Here is a 26,564-nt window from a genome sequence, read left to right as displayed (position 1 = left end):
CATGTGTATATAATATAGTGCTTGTTTTTCATAGAACTGTGTTGTGTTATACTATGTTCAATCGTTAAATGCCATTCAAAGATTATTAGCTAAACACTAACCCAACACTCATTATCTTATCTGGAGATAGGAGCGCCTTCTCGTGTATTTACTCCGAGTGCTGCATAATGAAATAAGACAACTTGTCTTCGATATCACAGTCGGTGAAAGCCGACGTTAACAGAACATAAAAGGTACAAAAGATGTCGGATGAGTGTAATTTTGATGAACAGGGGAAGCGACAGTGTAGCAAGATCGCTAGAATTTTTGCTCTTTAAATTTTTTTGTATTAATTAATATGTTAGGCTAATTATTAGATTCACAGATTGTATAGAAGTCATATTGTCTCATATGCACTTAAATCAAAATGAATGATTGACAAATTGACATATAAAAAAAATAGTTATAATTTGGTAAACATTCAATTCTAGGTTGATAACAGATATTTTGTGGGAAATTTCTACTGTAAGTTTCCACTATTCATATAAGGGTGGTTGTCGACGTCATTAGGTTAAATAACCAATCGTTATAATTAATTGCGTCATACTTGACCAATTAAATAACTGAAAGTCCAAAACCCAAAGCTATCAAGACCATCATATTTTTGAGCATTCGTCAGACAGTCGCTTGATTCCAGGACGGAGAGGATGTAGCAATTTCTATCAGCAGACTCGCCTGGCTGGACGGGGTTTGAGAGAATGACTTTATTGTAATTTATTATGTAGTGTACCATTTGTAAGCAGCTTGATATATAAAATGTAAAAACGAACTGTTGCATTGTTATTCCTGAGAAGACAAGTGTCTTAACTACTTAGATAAGAAGAGAGTACACAACGTGAAAAAGACATTTGAAAAGTCAATGAACAATTACAAATACTAGACGATCACAAGGCTATTAAGATATGTAGTAAGAAAAGAATGCGGGGGTCATACGTATAATGTGGCGACCGGTTTTATTGCGTCGTCCGCTCTTCACGTCTGGCAGAAAAACCCATGGGGCTACAATAGAGCTATAGTTTTTAACATATTTTTATACGCCCACATTTTCATGTGGGCGTATTATGCCGTCGCCCCTATCCGTCCGGACGTCCGTCCGTCCACAATTTGTTTGTGGACAATCTACAGGTCACAATTCTTATCCGATTTTGACGAAACTTGAAATATAGGTTTATCTCCAAAAGATCTCGGTTCCTTTCGATATTGGCATGTATCGGATCGAAACTTCATGGATTATGGTCCCTGTTTGTACGAAAAATCACGTTTTTAGCTTGTGGACACTATAGAGGTCACAATTTTTATCCAATGTTGTTGAAACTTGAAATCTAAGTTGATAATCCAAAGATCTCGGTTCCTTTCGATATTCGCGCATATCGGACCGTAACTGCCTGAATTATGGCCCCTGATTGTACCAAAAATCGTGTTTTTAGCTTGTGGACCCTATAGAGGTCATAATTTTTATCCGATTTAAAAAAAACGTTCAATTATATCACCGTTACACCCTAAGGATGGCTGAGTTCGAATTTCGTGAAAATCGGCCCGAAATTGACAGACAAAATGGCCGTCGTTCGTTCTCAAATAGTGTAAAAATATGGTATATCAATGTAGTGGACACTATAGAGGTCACAATTTTTATCCGATTTTCTTGAAACTTGAAATCTAAGTTGATAATCCAAAGATCTTGGTTCCTGTCGATATTCGTGCATATCGGACTGTAACTTCCTGAATTATGGCCCCTGATTGTACCAAAAATCGTGTTTTTAGCTTGTGGACCCTATAGAGGTCATAATTTTTATCCGATTTAAAAAACCGTTCAATTATATCACCGTTACACCCTAAGGATGGCTGAGTTCGAATTTCGTGAAAATCGGCCCGAAATTGACAGACAAAATGGCCGTCGTTCGTTCTCAAATAGCATAAAAATATGGTATATCAATGTTGTGGACACTATAGAGGTCACAATTTTTATCCGATTTTCTTGAAACTTGAAATCTAAGTTGATAATCCAAAGATCTCGGTCCCTTTCGATATTCGCGCATATCGGACCGTACTTCCTGAATTATGGACCCTGATTGTACCAAAAATCGCGTTTTTAGCTTGTGGACCCTATAGAGGTCATAATTTTTATCCGATTTAAAAAAAACGTTCAATTATATCACCGTTACACCCTAAGGATGGCTGAGCTCGAATTTCGTGAAAATCGGCCTGAAATTGACAGACAAAATGGCCGCCGTTCGTTCTCAAATAGCGTAAAAATATGGTATATCAATGTAGTGGACACTATAGAGGTCACAATTTTTATCCGATTTTCTTGAAACTTGAAATCTAAGTTGATAATCCACAGATCTCGGTTCCTTTCGATATTCGCGCATATCGGACCGTAACTTCCTGAATTATGGCCCCTGATTGTACCAAAAATCGTGTTTTTAGCTTGTGGACCCTATAGAGGTCATAATTTTTATCCGATTTAAGAAACCGTTCAATTATATCACCGTTACACCCTAAGGATGGCTGAGTTCGAATTTCGTGAAAATCGGCCCGAAATTGACAGACAAAATGGCCGTCGTTCGTTCTCAAATAGCGTAAAAATATGGTATTATCAATGTTGTGGACACTATAGAGGTCACAATTTTTATCCGATTTTCTTGAAACTTGACATCTAAGTTGATAATCCAAAGATCTCGGTTCCTTTCGATATTCGCGCATATCGGACCGTAACTTCCTGAATTATGGCCCCTGATTGTACCAAAAATCGTGTTTTTAGCTTGTGGACCCTATAGAGGTCATAATTTTTATCCGATTTAAAAAACCGTTCAATTATATCACCGTTACACATTAAGGATGGCTGAGTTCGAATTTCGTGAAAATCGGCCCGAAATTGACAGACAAATTGGCCGTTGTTCGTTCTCAAATAGCGTAAAAATATGGTATATCAATGTTGTGGACACTATAGAGGTCACAATTTTTATCCGATTTTCTTGAAACTTGAAATCTAAGTTGATAATCCAAAGATCTCGGTCCCTTTCGATATTCGCGCATATCGGACCGTACTTCCTGAATTATGGCCCCTGATTGTACCAAAAATCGCGTTTTTAGCTTGTGGACCCTATAGAGGTCATAATTTTTATCCGATTTAAAAAAAAACGTATTATTATATCACCGATACACCGTAAGGATGGCTTAGTTCGAATTTCGTGAAAATCGGCCCAAAATTGACAGACAAAATGGCCGCCGTGCGTTCTCAAATAGCGTAAAAATATGGTATATCAATGTTGTGGACACTATAGAGGTCACAATTTTTTATTTGATTTTGTTGAGACTTGAAATGTAAGTTTATAACCCAAAGATGTCGGTTCCTTTCGATATTCGCGCATACCGGACCTTAACTTCCTGAATTATGGCCCCTGATTGTACGAAAAATCACGTTTTTAGCTTGTGGACCCTATAGAGGTTATAATTTTTATCCGATTTAAAAAAACGTTTTATTATATCACCGTTACACCCTAAGGTCGACTGAGTTCGAATTTCGTGAAAATCGGCCCAAAATTGACAGACAAAATGGCTGCCGTTCTTTCTCAAATAGGGTAAATTATATCAAGGTTGTGGACCCTATAGAGGTCACAATTTTTATCCGATTTTGTTGAAACTTGAAATGTAAGTTTATAACCCAAAGATCTCGGTTCCTTTCGATATTCACGCATATCGAATTGTAATTTCCTGAATTATGGCCCTTGATTGTAGGAAAAATCACTTTCTTGTTAGCTTGTTCTCTATCCATCTCTCGAAAATGTGGGCGTATCCTGCCTGGCAGCCGCTGGTTTTTTTAAAATTTGGTTTGACATAACAGAATTCCGCGACTTTTCGTTCAAAGGTTATGCATCTTTGTCCGAACACTTTGGGAATGCTACAGAGGGTACAGTTGTTAACGGATCATTTCAAATTTGATGTTAAGCTTCTGGTCCGGAGTTACACTTTGGAAATCGATAGAGGCTACAGTTTGTAACGGTTGTTTCAAAATCATTCAAACAATGAGAGGATGAGCCCTGCCGATTTTAACAGTTCTCGTTCCATCTCTTGCAAATTGTGGGCGTATGTTACATTACAGCCGCCAGTAGGTTTCGCGGTCAGTAGGATACCGACTGACATGCCCTCTCGTATGATCGATCTCCGTAGGTTACACAAAGTCAAATACTCAAGATACGATTTCATCGAAGTTCGATACTTAGGGGGGTGACAATTCATTGGAATGAACTGCTAATTTAATTATTTGAAAATCTCCACACTGATAGCGACCCAGTAGCGCTATTATATGCGATTCAGTGATCCCGAATCCATATAAATCTCGACATACGTGTCGTTATCAATAAATGTGGTTTCAATGAGTTAATTAACCGTTTAACTTAATATTTAATACGCTAATAGTCCATAAATAATGATGTTACCGTAATATGGGATCCTAATATCCAATATTCGAGACATAATGCACATTAATTTATAATTAGTACACGAGTCGTGTATTCTATGGTTTCGGGCGCCATGTGTAATGAACACCGAAAAACATATCCTGCGACACAATGTGGATTCACAAATGACAAAATAATAATACTAAAAACTTGAAGAATGGGCTAATAGGGAGGCGCAAACTTCTGTGGTTTAATGTGGACTGTTCACGTATTTTAACGAACATAATTGATTAGAAATTACAACAAAAAAAATGAAAACCATGAAAGTTACGTTAAGTGTACTTTTGAACCCATTTTCGTCTTTTTTTGCGATTCCAAAGAATAGAGCTATACGCCCTTTAACTATTTGTATAATTATTAATTACTGAAACCATTCCAAAAAATAAAGCTATTCGCCCTTTAACTATTTATTTAACCATTAAAGACCACTTAAGATTAAAAATCTAAATTCCATGTATGTATAGCCCATGGTTACTATATCAACTTTACGGCAAGTTCACACCAATCTGATTAAAATTAAGTCCGCTTTTAATGTTTAAGTATCCGACACGCCAAAACGCTTTTCGATTTTTCAATTACACATAGGATATACATTATCTATACAATATCTCACCGTATGTACAATATAGCACTATCAATACACACGGCAAATGGGCAAGCGTCTATTGACGGTCCAATTACCACGTGACTGGTCTAATCATAATCACCGAATTATCGTCTTTCATTGGTATAGATTAGACATTTTTGATTGGAATATTTTAGAGTGACTTTAAAATGCCGTATCATGCCGTAGATCAATTTAAGCTGCCTTCGTTTAAATAGGCCACGTGTCAATGAAGATGACTCAAGAAATTAGCGCATTTACCGGTAATTTGGATAACCCCGTAATACTTGATATCCCAAACTTAAGTACAGAAATACAAATGGTGCCAGTCATTTGTCGATATATTCATTATTAGCTATATATAATAATAATAACCATTTCTATACATAAAGAACAACTACAGTGAATATGGAATTTTCCGATGACTATGCATAACATGTACAATAGATCGCACTCATTTGACATAGGTACAGTATTCAACAATCGATTGATTCGTATGATTATTGGTTTTTATATCTATTGTTATGTCGAATCAGCACGATCGTTGATATTGTCAATTCAATAGATTGTTCTACCCCTCATACCTACTTCATCCATGAACCATATCGATACGATCTATACATGTGTCGTCGAACGAGTCTATCCAGTCAACCCTTCCCCGAGTTTGTAATGTCCTCGCACGATTGTATCGATCGAACTCTATCGATACGATCTATACATGTTTCGACGAAATAGTCTATCCAGTCAACCCTTCCCCGAGTCTCTAATGTCCTCGCACGATTGTATCGATCGAACTCTATCGATACGATCTATACATGTGTCGTCGAACCAGTCGATCCAGTCAACCCTTCCCCGAGTTTGTAATGTCCTCGCACGATTGTATCGATCGAACTCTATCGATACGATCTATACATGTTCCGTCGAACCAGTCGATCGAGCCAACCCTTCCCCGAGTCTGTAATGACCTCGCACGATCGTATAGATCGAGCCCTATCGATACGATCTATACATGTTCCGTCGAACCAGTCGATCCAGTCAACCCTTCCCCGAGTCTGTAATGTCCTCGCACGATCGTATCGATCGTACTCTATCGATACGATCTATACATGTTTCGACGAAATAGTCGATCCAGTCAACCCTTCCCCGAGTCTGTAATGTCCTCGCACGATCGTATCGATCGTACTCTATCGTTACGATCTATACATGTTTCGACGAAATAGTCGATCCAGTCAACCCTTCCCCGAGTCTGTAGGCCTAATGTCCTCGCACGATCGTATCGATCAAACACTATCGATACAATCTATAAATTTGTCGTCTATGCAGTCGATCCAGTCAACCCTTCCGTGCGTCTAGACTGTCCTCGCACGATCGTATCGATCGAGCACTATCGATACGATCTATATATTATGTTTCGTCGAAACAGTCGATCCAGTCAACCCTTGCCCGACCCGAGTCTGTATTGTCCTCGCACGGTCGTGTCGATCGAGTACTATCGATACGATCTATATATGTTTCTTTCAACCAGTCGATCAAGTCAACCCTTCCCCGAGTCTCTAATGTCCTCGCACGATCGTATCGATCGAGCTCTATCGATACGATCTATACATGTTTCGTCGAACCAGTCGATCCAGTCAACCCTTCCCCGAGAATTTAATGCCGTTATGCAAATGACGTTGCTTTGTTTATGCAAATGACGTTGCGTTGTTTATGCAAATGACGTCAAATGGTTTATGCAAATGACGTTACATAGTTATTCGGATAACGATGCATAGTGATAGAATAACAAGATAATTTGAAGTGGTGGCTGTTCGTTTATTCTACTAATTCTAGGTTTGGGTTCTATGGTTTGGGATACATTGTGTTAATGTGAGATTAAATTACAAAGAAGACCTAAACTGATGAAGAAGATTTTTTATCTCACACTGGTAGATATATATATTGCAGTAATTTAGGGTGCGTTTTGAAATTAGTTATTCAAATTTAAAAACTTTACTATTTGCTAATCATCATTTTATAGAAGGAACTCCAAATAGGTGGTTTTATATATCAAAATATGTTTCTACAAATTCTGTTTCCATTGGACCGAAGGTTTTTCTTGGAGAATTGTGTGCTAACAAGAGATCATTAAAAACATTTTTGGCAACAGATGAACAATTGTGTAAATCAGTTATTGATTTAATCAGAGACGAGTATAATTTCTTGTTAACTGATAATCTTGAATGGGACTTAGATCTATTAGATCTAACAGTGTTGCTAAGTGAACGAAACGGGTTTAAGTCAATTATTTTAAAACCAACATTTAATAACTGCTTATTATGTAATGGAAAAGTTGTAACAATTACAAAACCGAGTTTCCCTTTTATATATACAGAAAATGGAGTGTTTGTCGGTGCCAATTACACTTCTGAATGTCGTAACTCACTAACTGTGAAGCAAAGCCTAGATATAAATTTTCGTTTTATACAACTGCAAACGTCGACAGAAAATGTAGATTCTACTATACAAAATGTGACATTAAAAGTAAACCAAATTTTTGTTTAAAGCTCTTCACGAGATACGTGTTATGGGTGCATCATTTGAGTCAATGGCGGAAGTGTATAATGTTTTCCATGATTCACAAAATATAAACAGTAATTATCTGTCTAGTTTTAACAGAGGAAGTGGTATTAATGTGTATGAAATGAATCCAGCACGATTAGAAGAGGCATGGTTTATGTACCGCATGCAAGAAATATAAAATAATGAAAGGTTGGAAATAGAGAGAAAGGCATCTGGATTAGTTAATATAGATAAAGTATGCGAAACAGTGATTGAGGTACGGTAATCCATTACTGTAACTATTTAACTATTTAGTAATTAAAGTTAAATGTAAACGTTTATGAAAACAAAAGTAAACGAATAGCCTAGATAGTAGTCTTATGTCAATATACCATTTTTTCTATATTTTACTGTTATTTATATTTTAGAAATTAGAAAATTTACAGAACAGATGGGTTATGCATACCTGTGAAATAAAAGGATGTGAGGAGGGTTACTGTACAATTGATGGAAATGAGAAGTTAAGAAGGGGTATATGTTCTGAAGGTGGCGAAAAGATTTTAAATCTGCGATGTATTGAAAATATTGTTTAATGGAATGGATGTAACAAATATGCCATATTTTTAATAATGAAATGATATATTTTACTTTAAATAGTTAATGAATTTAATAATAATAATAATAATAATAACATTTATATAGCGCTATTCCACACTGTGTAGTATGCTCATAGCGCTCAAGTCAATTCTGCAAAGTCTGAACAATATACTGTGTCATCTCATTACATATAGCGACGGAACAGATGTGTCTTCAGTGATGATTTAAAACTTGCTAGGGACGGACACTGTTTTAAGGAAGTTGGGAGTTTATTCCAATGGAAAGCAGCTTGATATGAAAATGTTCTTGCTCCAAAAGTTTTTAAATTGTATGTTGGTAATTGTAGTTGACAAGTGTTACTAGATCGAAGGTTTTTGACTGGTAAATGTTCGTTAACAAGTTCTTGAAGATAAACAGGTGCAGTCTTATAAACAGCTTGATAAGTTAGGCACAACAATTTGAATTCTATACGTTCATTAATACGAAGCCAATGAAGAGAGGATAAAACTGGAGATATGTGGTCACGGACTTTGGTTCTTGAGACTAGTCTGGCTGCTGAGTTTTGTATACGTTGGAGGCGTTTTGTTTGCTCATTGGTAATCCCAGATAACACACTGTTGCAATAGTCGAGGCGAGAGAGGATAAGACATCGGACGAGGGTAGCTGCAGCATCTGATGTTATAAAATGACGTATTGAGCCAATATTCCGAAGGTGGTAGTGACATGTTTTACACAGAAAACTGATGTGGTTTTCCATAGACAAATTCGTATCCATAATAACACCGAGGTTTTTGACGTATTTTGATGGATTGATGTAAGATTGTTCAATTTTTAAATGGGTTATGTCGCTCTTATGTAGTCTGCGTGTAGGGGCGATCAATTTGCATTTCATTTCTTGCGAATAAAAATATTACGGCGTTTTAAATTTTTCATCTTCTAGAATTGTGCATGAAGTTGACAGTAACGAAATCCAATTATTTAATTTGCTCCAAAAATGCTTTATTGCGTCATTGTAAGTTGGTTTGTGTTGGATGTATTCGCTACAGGATATAGTACAATAGGGGAATTTGGGGCGCCTGATTTTAAAAAATCTCAAAGCTCCATTAAGGCCCGGATGTCGATATAGTTGTCGAATCAATTAATTGTCTTAAGTACAGCTGTAGAGCACCCTCAGCGACGAGAGCCATCTGTGAAGAATATTAATTTTTCTTGGAGAAAACACAAAGCTCTATAACCTGTTCAAAATATTGTGGGGGAGTTCCCCCAACCCCCCCGCCACAAGAACCTGTTCAAAATATTATGGGGGAGATTCCCCAAACCCCCCGCCACGAAAACTGTCCAGAATTTTAAAATACTTCTGGGGGAGAACCCCAAATCCCGCCAATGTAGCCATCTGTGAAGAAATTTTTTTTTTCGTGGAGAAAACACAAAGCTCTATAACCTGTTCAAAATATTGTGGGGGAGATCCCCCAAACCCCCCGCCACAAAAACCTGTTCAAAATATTAATGGGGAGATCCCCCAAACCCCCTGTCACAGCAACTGTCCAATCTAAAAAAACGGCCTTTGACGATGGACAGTCGAGGCTCTTAATTTTAAAAAAATGCTGGGATCGAAATTACAAATCAAGTATGGACGGTCATAGAGTTGATTGGATCGATATCATGTGTACGATCGTATCGATCGTGTACGATCGTATCGATCGTAAACCATAGTACACGGCCGTAGAGTTGATTAGATCGATAGAATGTGTACGATCGTATCGATCGTGTACGATCGTATCGATCGTGTACGATCGTATCGATCGTAAACCATAGTACACGGCCGTAGAGTTGAATGGATCGATAGAATGTGTACGATCGTATCGATCGTATACCATCGTACACGGCCTTAGAGTTGATTGGGTCGATAGAATTTGTACGATCGTGTACGATCGTGGTGGTGCACGGCCGTAGAGTTGACTGGATCGAAAGAATGTGTACGATAGTAACGATCGTGTAAGATCGTGGTAGTGATAATATGCTCCTTTGGATTGATTCGACATTAAGAGTTTTTGCAGAGTTGATTGGATCGATACTAAAACACACATCATTACGATCGTATTGGGTTGATTGGGTTGATATGATTTGCACGATCGTACTATGAACGAAACGAGTTGATAGGGTTGACACAGTTGATACAGTTGATATATTTGTCGAATCAATCGATTGTCGTATACTGTACCATAATGACTCATTTCTCTGCCAATCAACGCTTCCCAGTTAACATTGATGGTTAGATTTACGTAAAGTTTACGTCATTATGGTTAGATTTTGGTTAGCGTCCAATAATGGTAAAATTCTTTGGTTAAATTTACGTTACTTTTACGTCATAATGGTTATGGTTACTTTTACGTCAGAAAATGTAACGTAAATTTTATGATGGATTACTAACCAATTTTTTCCCTTTGAATACTTCTTGATTAAATAATATTACAAGTGTGTGCACATTCTAACAATTGATATATAGTCGGAATTCAGACATAATAATTATATATGTATTATTGGTTATAATTCTAACGTTAATCTAACGTAAATTTTACATCAGGTTTGTAACCGTTAGTTTATGGTTAGTTTTCTAACCGTTAGTTTATGGTTAGTTTTCTAACGTAAATCTAACGTTAGTTTTCTAACGTTAATATAAAGTTAGTTTTCTAACGTTAATATAACGTTAGTTTTCTAACGTTAATTTAACGTTAGTTTTCTAACGTAAATCTAATGTTAATTTTCTAACATAAATCTAACTTTAGTTTTCTAACATAAATCTAACGTCAGTTTTCTAACATAAACCTGATATTAGTTGTAAAACGTAAAACAAATGTCAGTTTAATTTCATGATACTAACAATTAAATTACTGTTATTTTTTATCCTTAGTTTTCTTACGTAAACAAATGTCAGTTTAATATCATGAGCACCATTTGTAATGAAGCAACTCGATGAACAAGGCTAACCATATCCCACAGGAGAATACTAGTGTGGAATAGAATTAGCAGACGCCAAAGACTGTCATTCAATTTGGGTTTTTTGCATATTTCGTCGAACACAATTGATTAAAATACAGGTCTTCACGTGAATAAATTCCTTGGGAGTCATAACTGATTCGAAATTACAGTAAAAACAGAAATGATTGAATGTAATTCAGTTTATATACATTCAAATTACATTTTTATATGCCTTGCTACCCATTTTTATCCATTTATGGGGGATCATGTGGCTAAGTGGGTAAGACGCTGGCTCGCTAGCCTGGAGGTCGGATGTTCGATCCCTGCATTGGCCGAGAAAGTTCATCCAGATTTCCGGAGTGGTTTCCCCTTGTCAGTGATGCAGGACAGAGAGCCTGACAAGGACAGCTGTCTAGTCGTTCAGATGGGATAAAAAACCGAGGTCCCGTGTACACATTGGCATGCACGTAAAAGATCCCTTGACAGTTGGAATTCGATATAAGAGTAGGCCGTAGTGCCACTGTCGGGGCAAAATTTCCCTCATAACACACTGTATGGTGTATGGCCATCTTTATTAGCCCAGTTCGGAGCAGAACAGTTGGACGTTAAACCCCATTTCATTTCATTACATTTTGTATCCATTTCTAAGTGCCCAAGAATAGAGATCTAGCTCCTTTAATATAAGTTGCGGTCTGTCATTTCAAATTCCAAATGTCAAGGGTTCTTTTACGTGCACACCCACGTGATGGACTAGACACTGTTTTATTTTAGGTCCTCTGTCCTACACCACTACTAACAAAGGGAACTTTCTCGACCAACATGGGGATCACGTTGGCTAAGTGGGTAAGACGCTGACTCGCTAGCCTGGATGTCGGGTGTTCGATCCCTGCATTGGCTGAGAAAGTTCATCCAGATTTTCCTGCGTGTTTTCCCCTTGTCAGTGATACAGGACGGAGGGCCTGACAAGAACAGCTGTCTAGTCAGGGATGAAAAACTAAGGTCACGTGTACGCACAGGAGTGCACATGAAAGATCCCCTGGTAATTGGAACTTGATATAAGAGTAGGCCATAGCGCCGCTGACTGGGCAAAATTTCCTTCATAGCATACTGTATGGCGTATGCTCGTCTTCATTAGCTCAGTTTTGCAGAACAGTGGGACGTTAAACCCGATTTCATTTCATTTTTCTCGACCAACACTGAGATTGAACCCCTCATTTGCTAGCCAGTGTGTTACTAATTACTAGAGAGAGAGAGAGAGAGAGAGAGAGAGAGAGAGAGAAATGGGGTTTAAACTAGGTCATTTTGGGACTAACATATGGTTTAATTTTTATTTACATAATTCACTTGCGCGTAGGGGTCTTTAGCAGTGGGAGAAAACCGGAGGTTGGACAGGCGACCCTACTCCTTGTCACGTACAACCGGGGATTCGAAACCACGCCAGTCGACTCAATGACAGACTTTATGATACAGCGCGCGCACGCTAACCATTCAGCCATCCAACACCCCGTTACTAATTACTAAGTTTGTGAAATGTAGGTTTTTGCTCATGTAGGTTTGTCCTGATGAAATCGGTTTATTGTCCTATTGTTCTGCTCCAACTGGGCTAATGAAGACAGGTATATGCCATACAATGTGCTATGAGGGAAATTTTGCCCCAGCAGCGGCTCTATGGCTTACTAATATCGAATCCAACTGCCAAGGGATCTTTTCGTGCATGCCAATGTATACATGGTACCTCGGTTTTTTGTCCCATCTGAGTGACTAGACTACTGTCCTTGTTCCTGCACCTCTGACAAGGGGAAACCATGTCGGAAAATCCTGATGAACTTTCTCGACCAATGCAGGGATCGAACACGTGCCCTCCGGATTACTGAGCCAGCATCTTACGCACTTAGCCACGATGGCTTTATCAAAATTAGTAATGAAGATGTGCTATGACAGAAGTTTTGCCTGGACAGCAGCATTACCGCACTTACTAATGAAGATGTGCTAGGAAAGACATTTTGCCTGGAGAGCAGCATTTCCGCATATAGTCATTACCAATAGTTCTAAGTGCACGCCAACCTGTAAAAGAGGTTTTTTTTTTTTTTTTTTTTTTTTTTTTTTTAAAAACCCAGTTTATTAACCAACAACATACATATACATATATATAAAACATGCATATATAAATCATGAATATAAGTATAAATATAAATCTGTAGATAATCTAAAAACTAGGATTGAATAAATATTACCTATATAGAGAACATAACGAAATGTATATTATATATATGAATAAATATTTTTAATGATTTTGTTTTATCTTCAGGATGTTGTGTCCGTCTTCTGTGTTGTATATTATCTTAGTTTTCATTTCGATGTATGAAGTATAACTTCTGGTATTTGGAACACTTTTTTTGACCTTACATGAGTAGATATAGTATTTTGATAACAATATAAGTAAATTAACAGTATTTAATTCTTTTTCATTTTTTAAATTCTCATGTATAATTATACCTAAGTGTTTAATTATACTAGTAAGATTAATATATATATTATTATAGATTAATATTTCATGTAGTTTCTGCCATACTAATTGAGCATATTCGCATTGAATGAAGAGATGATCGATATTTTCAATTGTAGAATTACAAAAATCACACAGTAATGAGTTAGATAATTTCATTTTATATAATCGATCGTTAAGGTAAATTACATGGTGTATATATCTAAAATGAAATGTCACCATTTTTGAATCTCTAGTTATTCTTCGTATCTGTGTAAAAATGTGTTTAACTTGGTCTTCTTCTAGGGCAATACTATAATTTTTTTCCCACCTGGCAATAGCTGGTGGTTTTGTGTAGTTCTTTTGTACAAGTTTTTTATAAATGTCTTTTGAGGTTATATTTGATATATTTTTTTTGTATAATTTTTCTAAAAAATTATCCAAATTTACATTTAATCTATTGTCAAAAATTTTAGTATTCCAACTGTATTCCGTTTCCGATATTGTTTCCTTTACCTTTTTAATGTTAACCAAAATTTGATTGATCTCCATTAACTTGATAAGATCATTATCATATTTGGAAAGATTGATGTCTGCGATATCCTCAACAAATAAAATGTTATCGTTAATTAATATATTCTTGATTGAAGACTTATTGTTAATTCTTAGATTATGGTTATTCCAAATCAATTGATTTCTTAAGGGAACCAATCCGTCAATATAGCACGTGTATATGTTATACCAGTTTTGAAATAGATTTGTATAAAAGGGTGTCGAGATAATGTCTCTAATATTGAAGTTAGATAACGGTATTAAATATCCATTCTGATTTTGTAGGATATGTTCGTAAATAATTTTCCATGGTTGTTCTTGTTCGGAGTATATTTTTTTTATCCAAAAGATACTCTGGCTTTTCAACAATTCATTAATGTTTATCATATTTAAACCCCCCATTTCAAATTGTTGGGAAATAACATTTCGTTTTATTTTATCTGGGCCTGACCACAGGTAGTTATATATAATCGTATTAAACTTTGAAATGATATACTCTGGAATATTTATCGTTAATGTTGGGTACAGTATTTTAGAGATACAGAACGTTTTTATAACCTGGATTTTGCCTATTAATGTTAAATTTCTTTTTTTCCACCTATTCAGTATTGTTTTGATATCCGAAATCCTTTCTTCATAGTTGTATTTATTGCTTAAACATTTATCATTTGTGAAATAGATTCCCAAAATCTTAATTTTTTCTTTCTGTAAAATTATTCCGAATTCATTAGCAATGGATTGTATATTTTCAGTTTTACTATTTAGGTCTGCTATCTCGGTTTTGGTTGCATTGATTTCAAGACCGGATACTTTACTAAATTTCTTTAATATTTCGAAAAGGTGTCTTGCTGATTTGAAGTTTTTCAGTAAACAAGTGATGTCATCAGCAAAGGCGGTCAGTTTTAATGATTTTTGTCCAAATTCTATGCCTTCAATATATTTACAGTTTCTAATATTTTGACATAATGTTTCTAAAACAAGGTTAAAAAGGTTTGAGCTACTTGGATCCCCCTGTCTAACTCCTTTACTTACTAGGAAGTGCTTCGTTGAGAAACCATTGTTCATAACAGTACATGTAATATTATGATAAAGGGTCTTAATCCACCTCACAAAGTTTTTTTGAAAGCCAAAATATCTAAGCACTGAAAATAGATAATTATGATCAACACTGTCATAGGCTTTCTGAAAGTCTAATGCTAATAATATCCCAGTGATTTTTTTCTGGGCTGCTAGAGTAAAACAGTCACTTATTATCCTGGTATTTTCCTGTATGTGTCTACCAGGCACAAAGCCTGTTTGATTTGGATGAATGAGGTCGTTAAGGAATGGTTTTAGTCTTATGGATAAGGATTTGCTTAAGATTTTTACATCTACGTTAATTAAACTAATTGGTCTCCAGTTAGTTAGTTGAGTTTTATCTTTTCCGGATTTTGGAATTAATTTTATTACTGACTGTCTCTGCGAATTAGATAAGGTTCCATTTTCGAAGGCACAGTTGAATGAATTAAGTACATGGACCCTTACAAGTTGCCAGTGTTTTCTGTAAAATTCAACAGTAAGTCCATCGTTACCTGGTGTTTTGTTATTTTTGAATGATTTGAGGGCAGTTTGACATTCACAATCACTAACCTTCTGTTCAAATATGTGTGTTAAGTTGTCTTCAATTACTGGGTGTGTATTATCATTCATTATAAAAATATTTTGTGTTTGTATAGATTTATTCGTTTGTGAATACAATTTTCTGTAAAATTTATAAATTTCAAACTGAATTTTGTTAGAGTCTGAAATCATTTCGTTATTTTCATTCGTTAGTCTTTGAATAACCGTGTTTATTTTGTTTCTTTTTTCTATTCCAAGGAAGAATTTTGTATTTTTTTCTCCTTCTTCGTGCCACTGAATTTTTGCACGTAGGATTGCCCCTTTAGTTTCATCCTCATAGATATTGTTCAATTTAATTTTCACCTCGTCAATACGGTTCAAAATGTTTTCAATATTTTTTGTTACGTTGGCACTACCTAGTTTATTCTCGTAATGATAAAGTTCGTTATTCAGAGTTTCTTTTAATTTTCGTTTGATAGTTTGTTTACATTTGCAGTACAGTATTGTTTCATGTTTAATTTTAAATTTGAGAAAATCCCATAGCCCCCCCTTATCATATTGATCATGATATGAGCTACACCATTCTTCTATCGACTTTTTCAATAAGTTATAGTAATTGTTATCATTGTTTAAATCATTATTATAAATCCATAAACCTGGACCTCTTCTTTCATTCACGATAACGTATTCAATAAAGACTGCGGAGTGATCGCTTATTGTATTACGTATAATAGAGCAAGATTTTATATAATTTTGAGTACTCTCTGATGTCAACCAAAAATCAATTCTACTCTGTATAAGTGGTTTATTTTGTCGCCATGTAAATTGCCGCAGTTTTGGTTTTCGTATTCTGAATATATCTACTAATTCATATTCATTAATAAGTTCTTTTAAAGCTGCTAATCCCTTGGATTTTACTCTGTAATTACCCCCACTTCTGTCTAAGTTTGTATCTAACACATTATTGAAATCTCCTCCCACAAATATTATATCATATTCTTGGTTAGAAAGAGTTTTTGTAAGTGTATTACGTAGTTTATTAAAATAAGCATTTTGATCACTGTCGGATGTTGGACTGTATGTATTTACAAGAACTGTAATTTTTTCTTCAGCTTGTATTATTAATATAACAAAGTACCCATTTTCATCTGATATACTCTTAATGACTTTTGGTTGAAAATTCGAATTGAATAGTATTGAGGTTCCTGCAGAATTTGTTGAACCATGAGAGTAGTAAATTGTCCCACCCCATTCTCCTTGCCAAAAGTCTTCATCTCCCTTTGTACTATGAGTTTCTTGTAAGAATATTATTTGACCCTTTTGCTCTTTTAGCCATAGGTAGACTTTTTCTCTCTTTTGTTTATTTCGAAGTCCCCTGACATTAAGTGAGAGTGCCCTTATTCCTGCCATTTTAACGGACAATATTGTATTTTATAAATTATCTTCGAGATGTTATTTAAGGTAATATTGGGGTTTTTCATGGTTGTATATTTAATAATAATGTATATGTGATTGTATATTAATGTGTGTATATTATATGGTGCTTGTTGAAACTGGTTTGTTATAATTCGCGTTCGCTTCATCCTCCTAGGTTGTTAAATTGGAGAGATGTGTACAAGGTGTTTTATGCTATAAGTATAATTAACACAATCTATATTTTGTATTGATTATACCATTGCGCATGCCTATTCTTATTCACTATCTAGTGATAATGATATATGACATTACATGATATAAATACATAAATGATATAAATACATAAATGATATAAATATATAAACGATATAAATATAATAGTTCGTCCTTATTTTAGTAGTTATAATTGAATATTGGTGACGAGATGTGTTTGTGGTGTCTCTGAATACGATATTTGATGTCCCACCGTAGTCACCACCACCCTTGGGTTTCCTCGATAAGAGAGAAGCCTCACCTAATTGAATATATTCGTTGGATGATTATCACAAAAGCCTGTGACTGGTATTTACAAATTATATTTTAGTCCAAAATTTCCAGTCTGTAGCGTACTTGCGTAACAATATTTGTGACTGGTTATTAGTGTTTGTACATATAACCGAATTGGGTCAATGCATGGTCATGTACGAGGCGTGTGTCAACAATAATATTTACATCATGCTTTAAAGATCCGTTGACTGTCTTCTTTGGTCAAAAGGGGCTGACATGAGTTTGTCTCGAAAATTTTCGAATAAGTTAATCTTGATTTTTACTCTTCCTTTAGATTTTGCATATACCTGACCATTGTAATACCACGATTTTTCTACACAGTCCATGTTATTAGCCCTATTCATTAAACTCAGATTGGATTTGGTAATGTCGTCAGTAAATTTCACGTTTTTTTCAGCTACTATTTTTTTGTGTATCATTAGGTTTCGTTTGGCTTCCGAATTCGACATTTTTACTAAAATCAGGCTAGGTTTATCGAAATTCCTGGAAGGGAGGGGGTGAATGGCTGTTATTTCAGTTGGTGATACCGAAACTCCAATATGCTTATGAACAAACTTCATGAATGTTTCTTTCATAGGTTCGTCACTGTCGGGAAAATGTATGCCTGATACTCGGATATTGTTTTTACGAGAGTATTGCTCGTTGTAATTAGCCATGCTTATGGCTTCGTTTATTCTCTGTCTCTCAGTTTCGCTTGTTTCCTTCAATTCATTAAAGTCGGCCCTGAGTTTATCATTTTCCTTCCTTAAAAGCTCGTTTTCTTTCAGTGTAGTATCAAGTTTTTCGTGAATTGCGTTAAATTCTTCCTTGAAGCTTAACAAGACCGAACTAGTAATATCACTTACTATTGTTTTAATATCATCTTTTGTTAACATATTATTTTTCATTATTGTGAGTTTATTGTTCATATCTGTCATTTCTGTAGCGTTGAGGCTTTGCCTTCTTTGATCAGTATCTATTTTCTTAAACGCTCCCCTAGTGCCCGACGACATTATTTTTTGCAGTGGTATGAGTTTTATTAATACTGTTCAACACGCGTGAGTCACTTTAACTCCCAGGTTTGTTATACAGTCACACTATACTATAACAATATACCCTGCTTGTCAATCTATAAATAGGTCAATATCTTCACTTTACAGAAAAAAAACTCACTTACAAGTTAACGTCTTTTCCGATCTTCTATATATATTTACTAGGTATTCACGGATATATATAGTGTATAGTTACCGATTTTTAGTAAATAGTTTCACATATTTTAAAGACTATTACATAAAACACCTGTACACATCTGTGTGTGTTGTTGTCAGGTCGCCATGTTACACACTTTTCCATCATTACCAATTACTAGTCTGCGGGTTCACTAGTCCGTGGGTGCACTAATCCGTGCGTTCAATAGTCTGACTATATAAAATACTATAAATATGAGTATTAAAGAAACCCAGTAGATATGGTGACTGATATCACCCTTCGTAAGGCGATAACCCAACATCACGGCATTTTAACCCGAAATCACACAATTTTAACCATTATAGCATATGCCCTTCTTCATTAGCCCACTTGGAACAAAATAGTGGGATGTTCAACCCCATTTAAAATTCATTTTCATACTTTTCTGCACCAATCGAACTATTGAAGATAGTCATACGCAATGCTATGACGAAAATTTTCTATGGACTGTGGCAGGGCGGAGGATCTGGCAATTGATAAGGTATAGTTGTTCGGGTCGTACGAAAAATCAAGTCCCCATGTACATATTGGCATTCACGTAAAAGACACTCCGATAGTTGTAATTCAATATCAGAGTAGGCCATAGTGCCGCTATCCGGGCAAAGTTTCTGTCATAGTACAATGTATATAGTGTATGCCGGTCTTCATTAGCTCACTCAGAGCAAAACAGTAGGATGTTTAATCTCATTTAATTTTATTTAATTTTCCTACTTTTCTGCACCAATGGGACTATAAAAGATAGGCTGGCAAGCGGACGAGTGCACCCGTTGACTATTGAGCATCATTTACTTGAAAACGTTGAGAGAACCCTCAACGAAACGTCGCTTTAATTAAAATAGTAATTGTGTTCCATATTATGTTTTTTGTTGTATCATGGAGTCAAGTGAACGTTAAACCCCATTTCTCTCTCTCAATTTTGATACCCAAAAATTTGACAAAACAAATAATGATTGATTGTCGGAAACTGTTTCATAAAGTAGAGTTGTTCTCTACCAAAAGGTTATCACTGTCCAAATGTTCGGAGTAGTCCACACCTAGGCCGACTATGCATGAAGTGTTTTTATAATTAAATTTATTAAATATAGTACCTTGCACCAATAAATATAAAATTAATGATCCTTGCACCGGCCAGTAAATATAAAATTGATAGGCCAATAATGCATGAAGTGTTTTTATAATTAAAGTTATTAAATGTAGTACCTTGCACCAGTAAATATAAAATTAATGATCCTTGGACCAGTAAATATAATATTCATGATCATTATTTATATAAGGCCTTCATCAACCTTGCACCAGTAAATATAAAATTAATGATCTTTGCACCAGTAAATATAAAATTCATGATCATTATTTATATAAGGCCTTCATGAAGTTCATGTATGTTTGTACAAGTGTACATTCTTGGAATTGTATTACCATTAACAATATGGAGATCAATTATAATAACCTTTTGCCTTGTTCATGAATCCTTAAATTTTTGAAAATTTAGTTCTTAATATGAAACTATCTAAATAAAATATTGCTTAAATCAATGTGTGTTGTTAATGTCATTCAAAATGGCGGCTGTCTACATATGCAATATATAAAATAGGTCATGAGTCGATTGTTGCCGTTTTTTTTTTCGAATTTAAAAGTTCAACACTTAATTATATAAGTTGTAAAACCATATAAAAATAAAGGTTGGACCAAGACTAGTTCCAATTTTTTAAGTTATGAATCTGAAAAATAGATAATAATGACCCAGTCAATTAACATAGAGATCTTACTCTAGCTCTATGAGTCCCTATACATGTATTTATCGTCTCTCGATAAAAGACCTATCTCTGAAAATTAAAATTCCCCGATTTGATTATTCTTTTAATATAACGTAATTATGTAACCTCATATAAAATATGGTAGAGCGTGTACAAACAGAATTATATGAATAGATTCATTATCAGAAATACACAAGCCTTTCAAACGAACAGCCGCCATTTTTAGACCTACATATATGTACAAATATATTTTTATCGTCTCGGGCAAGGTCAAGGTCACGATATGTTCACGGTTGATGATTGTGTTTAAATCGGTTTATATCATATTATTTCTATTCACATTACAATATTTTTTTTATATATAGGTTACGGTTATTGTTGTTATTTATCTAAATTGCTTCAACTATTTATTAAATATTTTTTGTTTGTTCGTTTGACCGGAACGTACGGAATTCTGGGATTTAAAATGGCGGCACAGGTTATTATTTTTCCCAAAGAAGAAGTGATGCCGTGATTTAAAGTTAAATAAAGCTATTCCACACATACACACACGATTTTGGATTCAGCAAAGTAAAGTTGAAGGTAAGTGCACTTTTTATGCGAACTTCCGTTGACAGTATACCGATAGATCTAATGTTGATAAAAAAATAATCTGGCCGTGGAAAAAATTTGCACGCAACTTTGTATATCAGACAGTCAGTATTATTTTTTAACACGATGCAGTTACATTGTCCGTAAACCATACGATTCATAAACAAAATCAACATTGCTTTATGTTATCGAAAGTAATACTGGTTCCAAAATTGTTTTTAAAAAATCTGGATCCAAAAATTATCAAACACATAACGAATTATTAATGATGTAGACTGTTAAAATTCAGGCTATGCTAATTATAAAATAAGTACATGTAGTATTTTCTAAACATTTTTAGGGGTGTTTCAGGTTGGGGTTTTTTTTGTTATTGTACTGATATTTTTACGAATTTAATAATGCATAATGCAAGAGCTAAATCTATATATTGTACGTAGGTTAAGTAGGTATTTCTTGAGACTGCAAATGTTGAATTTTTGTAATAAGACATTTTAATGTATTAACTTGCTAAGTCTATAATCAAGTCTCAATGCCATCGGGTGCTCGAGATGTTCACAGATTCAAACACTGGCAGTTAATGTTAATGATTTAATTTAATTGAAAAATGGATAATCAAGACTTTAAGGTTATATACATAGGCCTAATTATATGATATAACATTAAATAACAAGTTTGCCCGTACATACTTGTACATAAAGGTTTCAGTCATACTCCCCTGCTTATTTTTTCTTGTGGTGGCCAAGAAAGTTCATCAGGATTTTCTGGCATGGTTCCTCTTTTAACTGGTGCAAGACAGAGGGGATGGTAAGGGCCAATGTACAGTTGTTCGGATAGGACAAAAAACCAAGCTCTTTTGTACACACAGTCCAGTCAAAATTTCCATCACAGCACACTTTCCAGCATGTGTCCAACTTCTTTAGCCCAGTTTGAGCAGAACAGTATGATGTTGAACCCCATTTCATTACAGATCCACAGTAGGTTGGCTGTCAGCCCAGTTGGAGCTGAACAGTAGGACATTTAATCCAATTACGTTTTTTTTTGGGGGGGGGAGTATAAAGTTTTTTTACAGATCCTACATGTATATTTGAGCACCGTTGGTGGCAGTAATGACAAAGAAGTTCTCAAAAGATTTACATGGGCTTTATAATGAAAGTTAGACAACACTACTACTTGCCAAACACTACTACTTGTCACATAATGTAATGATATAAATATATATGTATCTATGGTAGCACAAATATCATCAGAATGTAGGCCAAAGCTTTACAAGCATTGTAGGCCTAAAATATTTTCTGTCTGAACATTTGACAGTCAATTCTTTGATGACTAGTTAGTTTCGTGCAGATATCCTGTCACAGTATCATATAACAGCTCTTTGGCTTAAACTGAGTTGTATCAGTGAGTTGAAAATCATCTTGTCAGTTCAATATCCAACACTCTTAATTTTTTTTATTGTAAAATTTCTCTCTTCATGGGCCATACATGTATCTATGTTGATTTTTTTATTGAATCCTAATTCGTCGTCATGATTCATGTTTGTTTATTAATGCAAGTGTTATTGACAACTGTCCCAGCCCCTCCATTCAAGACTAGGGGGTTTTGGATGACCGGGACTAACATAAAACATGGCCCTGTCTGTCTGTCAAAAATTAACTTGTGATTATGAATGTGACAGTTTTTAACAGATTCTTTTCAAACAGAGACTTTCCGTTTTGCGAACACCTTGTGACAATTGTCTTGTGAATGTGATAATGGCTATAGTTGGTAACAAATTCTTTTCAAACTGGGTGTGAAACATTGCGATCATGAGAGGACGAACCTTATCGATATTCAGCTTTTCATGACTTTCCCGATCAGAGTTACCATATTTTTTACGGGGTATAAGTTGATACCTTTTTCCACCGAAATACGACCTCCGTCTTGTACTCCGCTTCGACTTATATATGGATGGAGGTCGGAAAAACAGTAAAATATGGCGATTCAACTTTTATTTGGCCCAACTTTTCTTCAGCGTGCACGAGCACGGTAAATATAAAATTCATGATCATTATTTATATGGCCCAACTTTTCTTCGGCGTACTAGACTAGGATAACAGTCCCGAAACTCGTGGAGTTGAAAAACATTCGTCTTATATACCGCCTCTACTTAATTATGGATGTAGGTCGGAAAAATATAAAATTTGGCAATTTGACTTATACTCAACATCGACTTATACCCTGTATGGTAATGTGATGATGCCCCCTCTTCCAGACAAGACATAGGCTATAACTGTTTCAAATGACAAGTGCTAAATGAAGTATTTATGTGGTCTTTGGTGAAAAAAATGAAATGAAATGAAATGGGTTTAACGTCCTACTGTTCTGCTCCTAACCTGGGCTAATGAAGACGGGCATACGCCATACAGTGTGCTATGAGGGAAATTTTGCCTGGGCAATGGGGCTACGGCCTACTCTTATATCGAATTCCAACTGCCAAGGGATCTTTTACGTGCACGCCAATGTCTACACGGGACCTCGGTTTTTCGTCCCATAACCACTAGACAGCTGTCCTTGTCAGGCCCTCCGTCCTGCATCACTGACAAGGGAAACCACGCCGGAAAATCGGGATGAACTTTCTCGGTCAATACAGGGATCGAACACCCGACCTCCAGGCTAGCGAGCCAGCGTCTTAGCCACTTGAGCCCCCCCCCCCCCTTTGGTGAAAGAAAACAGAGCTGTGGCTAGCGAAATGAAATGAAATGAATCGGGGTTTAACGTCCAACTGTTCTGCTCCGCACTGGGCTAATGAAGATGGCCATACGCCATACAGTGTGCTATGTGGGAAATTTTGCCCGGACAGTGGCACTACGGCGTTCTCTTATATCGAATTCTAACTTCAAGGGCTCTTGTACGTGCACGCCAATGTGTACATGGGACCTCATTTTTTTGTCCCATTTTAATGACTAGACAGCTGTCTTGTCTAGCCCTCCGTCCTGCATCACTGACAAGGGAGAACCACGCCGGAAAATCTGGAGTAACTTTCTCGGCCAATGCAGGGATCGAACACCCGACCTCCAGACTAGATAGCCAGTGGCCTGACAAGGAGGGACAGCTGTCTAGTCGTTTGGATGGTACGAATGACCGAGGTCCTGTGCACACATTGGTGTGCAAGTGAAAGATCCCCAGGCAGTTGGAATTCGATATAAGAGTATGCTTTAGCGCCGCTGTCTGGATAAAATTCCATAATAGCACACTGTATAGCATATTTCCATGTCATTAGCCCTGTCGGAATAGGACATTAAACCCCATTTCATTTCACTCATTCCAAAGTTAACTCCTATTCTATCAATACCTTGAGCAAACGAGATAGAGGCTATAGGTTTTGGCCCAATTTGGTCAATATCCCAGTTTTCCTTTCTTATATGCATATCAACACTTTCATAGCGCTAATGTAGGCCTTTTTCTTGAACATTTTCCCTTGTCAGTGATGCCGGACATAGGACCTGACATGGATGGCTGACTAGTGAAACGGAATTGAAAAAAACAAGGTACAGTGTAAACTCAAGTGTGTGTGTGTGAAAGATCCCTTGGCAGTTGGAATTTTATATAAGAGTATGCCATAGCTCTGCTGTTCAGGCAAAATTTCCCTCATAGCACACTGTGTGGCATATGCCCGTCTTCATTTCTCAAACAGCTGTGGATAAAAACTGTTAATATTTAAATGTGTATTTTGTAACATTATATTTTTGTCTTTTAAATAAAGTACATGTATACATACTTGTAGTATATTTTGTCATATAATTCTGCTAGATTTTTAACTTTTCTGTGCAATACATTTAGAATTCTGACTGGTTACGGGTAGATAGAGAGCAATGGGGTAAAACATCCAATAGACATAAACTGTCCTTTGGGACTAAGTGATTCAATTCAAGTTGAATAATTCACTCGCACCAGGAATCTTTAGTAGTAGGGGGACCCAGAGAAAACCCATGTTCAAGTTGGGTGTGGAAACAAACCACTTGACTCAATGACAGACCTTATGATCTAAAGCGCACATGTTGGACCACTCAACTTCTAGCCTCACCCACGGGTCAGGAAAATTTGATTATTGGTTGAATGTACTTCCCATTTACTGCGGCAAATAATGAATAATTTTGAAGGTTTTAATGGTTGGTTATATTTTCGTAACTTTGCTCATCAAAATTTGACATTAGAATTGCATCCGTAAATGATGTTAATTTAATGTTAGATTTACGTCATAATGGTCTGTTAGATATCCATCATTTTGCTCATCCTTTTAACAACAATTTAACGTCAGGAAATGACGTTAATCTAGCGTAAAGTTTACGTCATTTTTACGTTATATTTACATCATTTTCTGACGTAAATCTAACGTAAAGTTTACGTCATTTTCTGACTTAAATCTAACCAAAATGACGTAAACTTTACGCAAAATTTACGTTAGATTTACGTCAGAAAATGACGTAAAGTTTACGTTAGATTTACGTCAGAAAATGACGTAAATATAACGTAAAAATGACGTAAAGTTTACGTTAGATTAACGTCATTTCCTGACGTAAAATTATCGTTAAAAAGATGAGCAAAATGATGGTAAACTGACTGACCATTTTTACGTAAATGTAACGTAAAATTAACATCATATTGTTATGTGGGTTGGTATCTTATTATCATGTACCGTTCCATGTACTACGGGTGTAGTAAATGAGGTTAAACTTCGCCGCGAAAATTGCACGGGATCATTCGTGGAGTTCCTGGTGCCGTTTGGTGAGTGATTAAACTGTCAACAGCGTTGTTGTTTACAAATTTAACGTCCAATACATAATGCATGATATTATGGACAGGTTGATTTGATTATGTTATTTACTTAAATAAAAAATAGAAGTTAGGTAAAAACACTAAATAATATAAAGTTCTTGTATATCTAAACGTCACTTTAAAACAGATTTAAATAATTAAAAGTTCTTGTATATCTAAAAATCAATTTAAAACACGGTTTTAAAAATGGCTTGAAAATCGTTGTCGTGGGAAGAGAGGGCGGGTCATCTTCTCACTTTGTCATAATGAAAGTTAAAATAGGAGATGCAATTGTAAAATACTTTTATTATAAAGAAGATAACCGATGTTAGACATTATAACCTAATCGTATCAAAAACGTTAATCCATCCATCAATTAAATG

The 26,564-nt window shown here is 35.6% G+C and overlaps 1 long non-coding RNA gene across 3 annotated transcripts in view; it reads right to left on the bottom strand.

The window, feature by feature from the left end:
* LOC130012138 (uncharacterized) overlaps nucleotides 1–26,564 on the bottom strand; it is a 73,251-nt gene that overhangs the window by 640 nt on the left and 46,047 nt on the right. The window lies entirely within an intron of this gene.

This window comes from Patella vulgata, chromosome 3 (assembly GCF_932274485.2).
Source record: "Patella vulgata chromosome 3, xgPatVulg1.2, whole genome shotgun sequence".
In the NCBI taxonomy this organism is placed as follows: Eukaryota; Metazoa; Mollusca; class Gastropoda; family Patellidae; genus Patella; species Patella vulgata.
The sequence above is the reverse complement of the archived record's forward strand: the minus strand, read 5'-3'. Positions and strand labels throughout refer to the sequence as shown.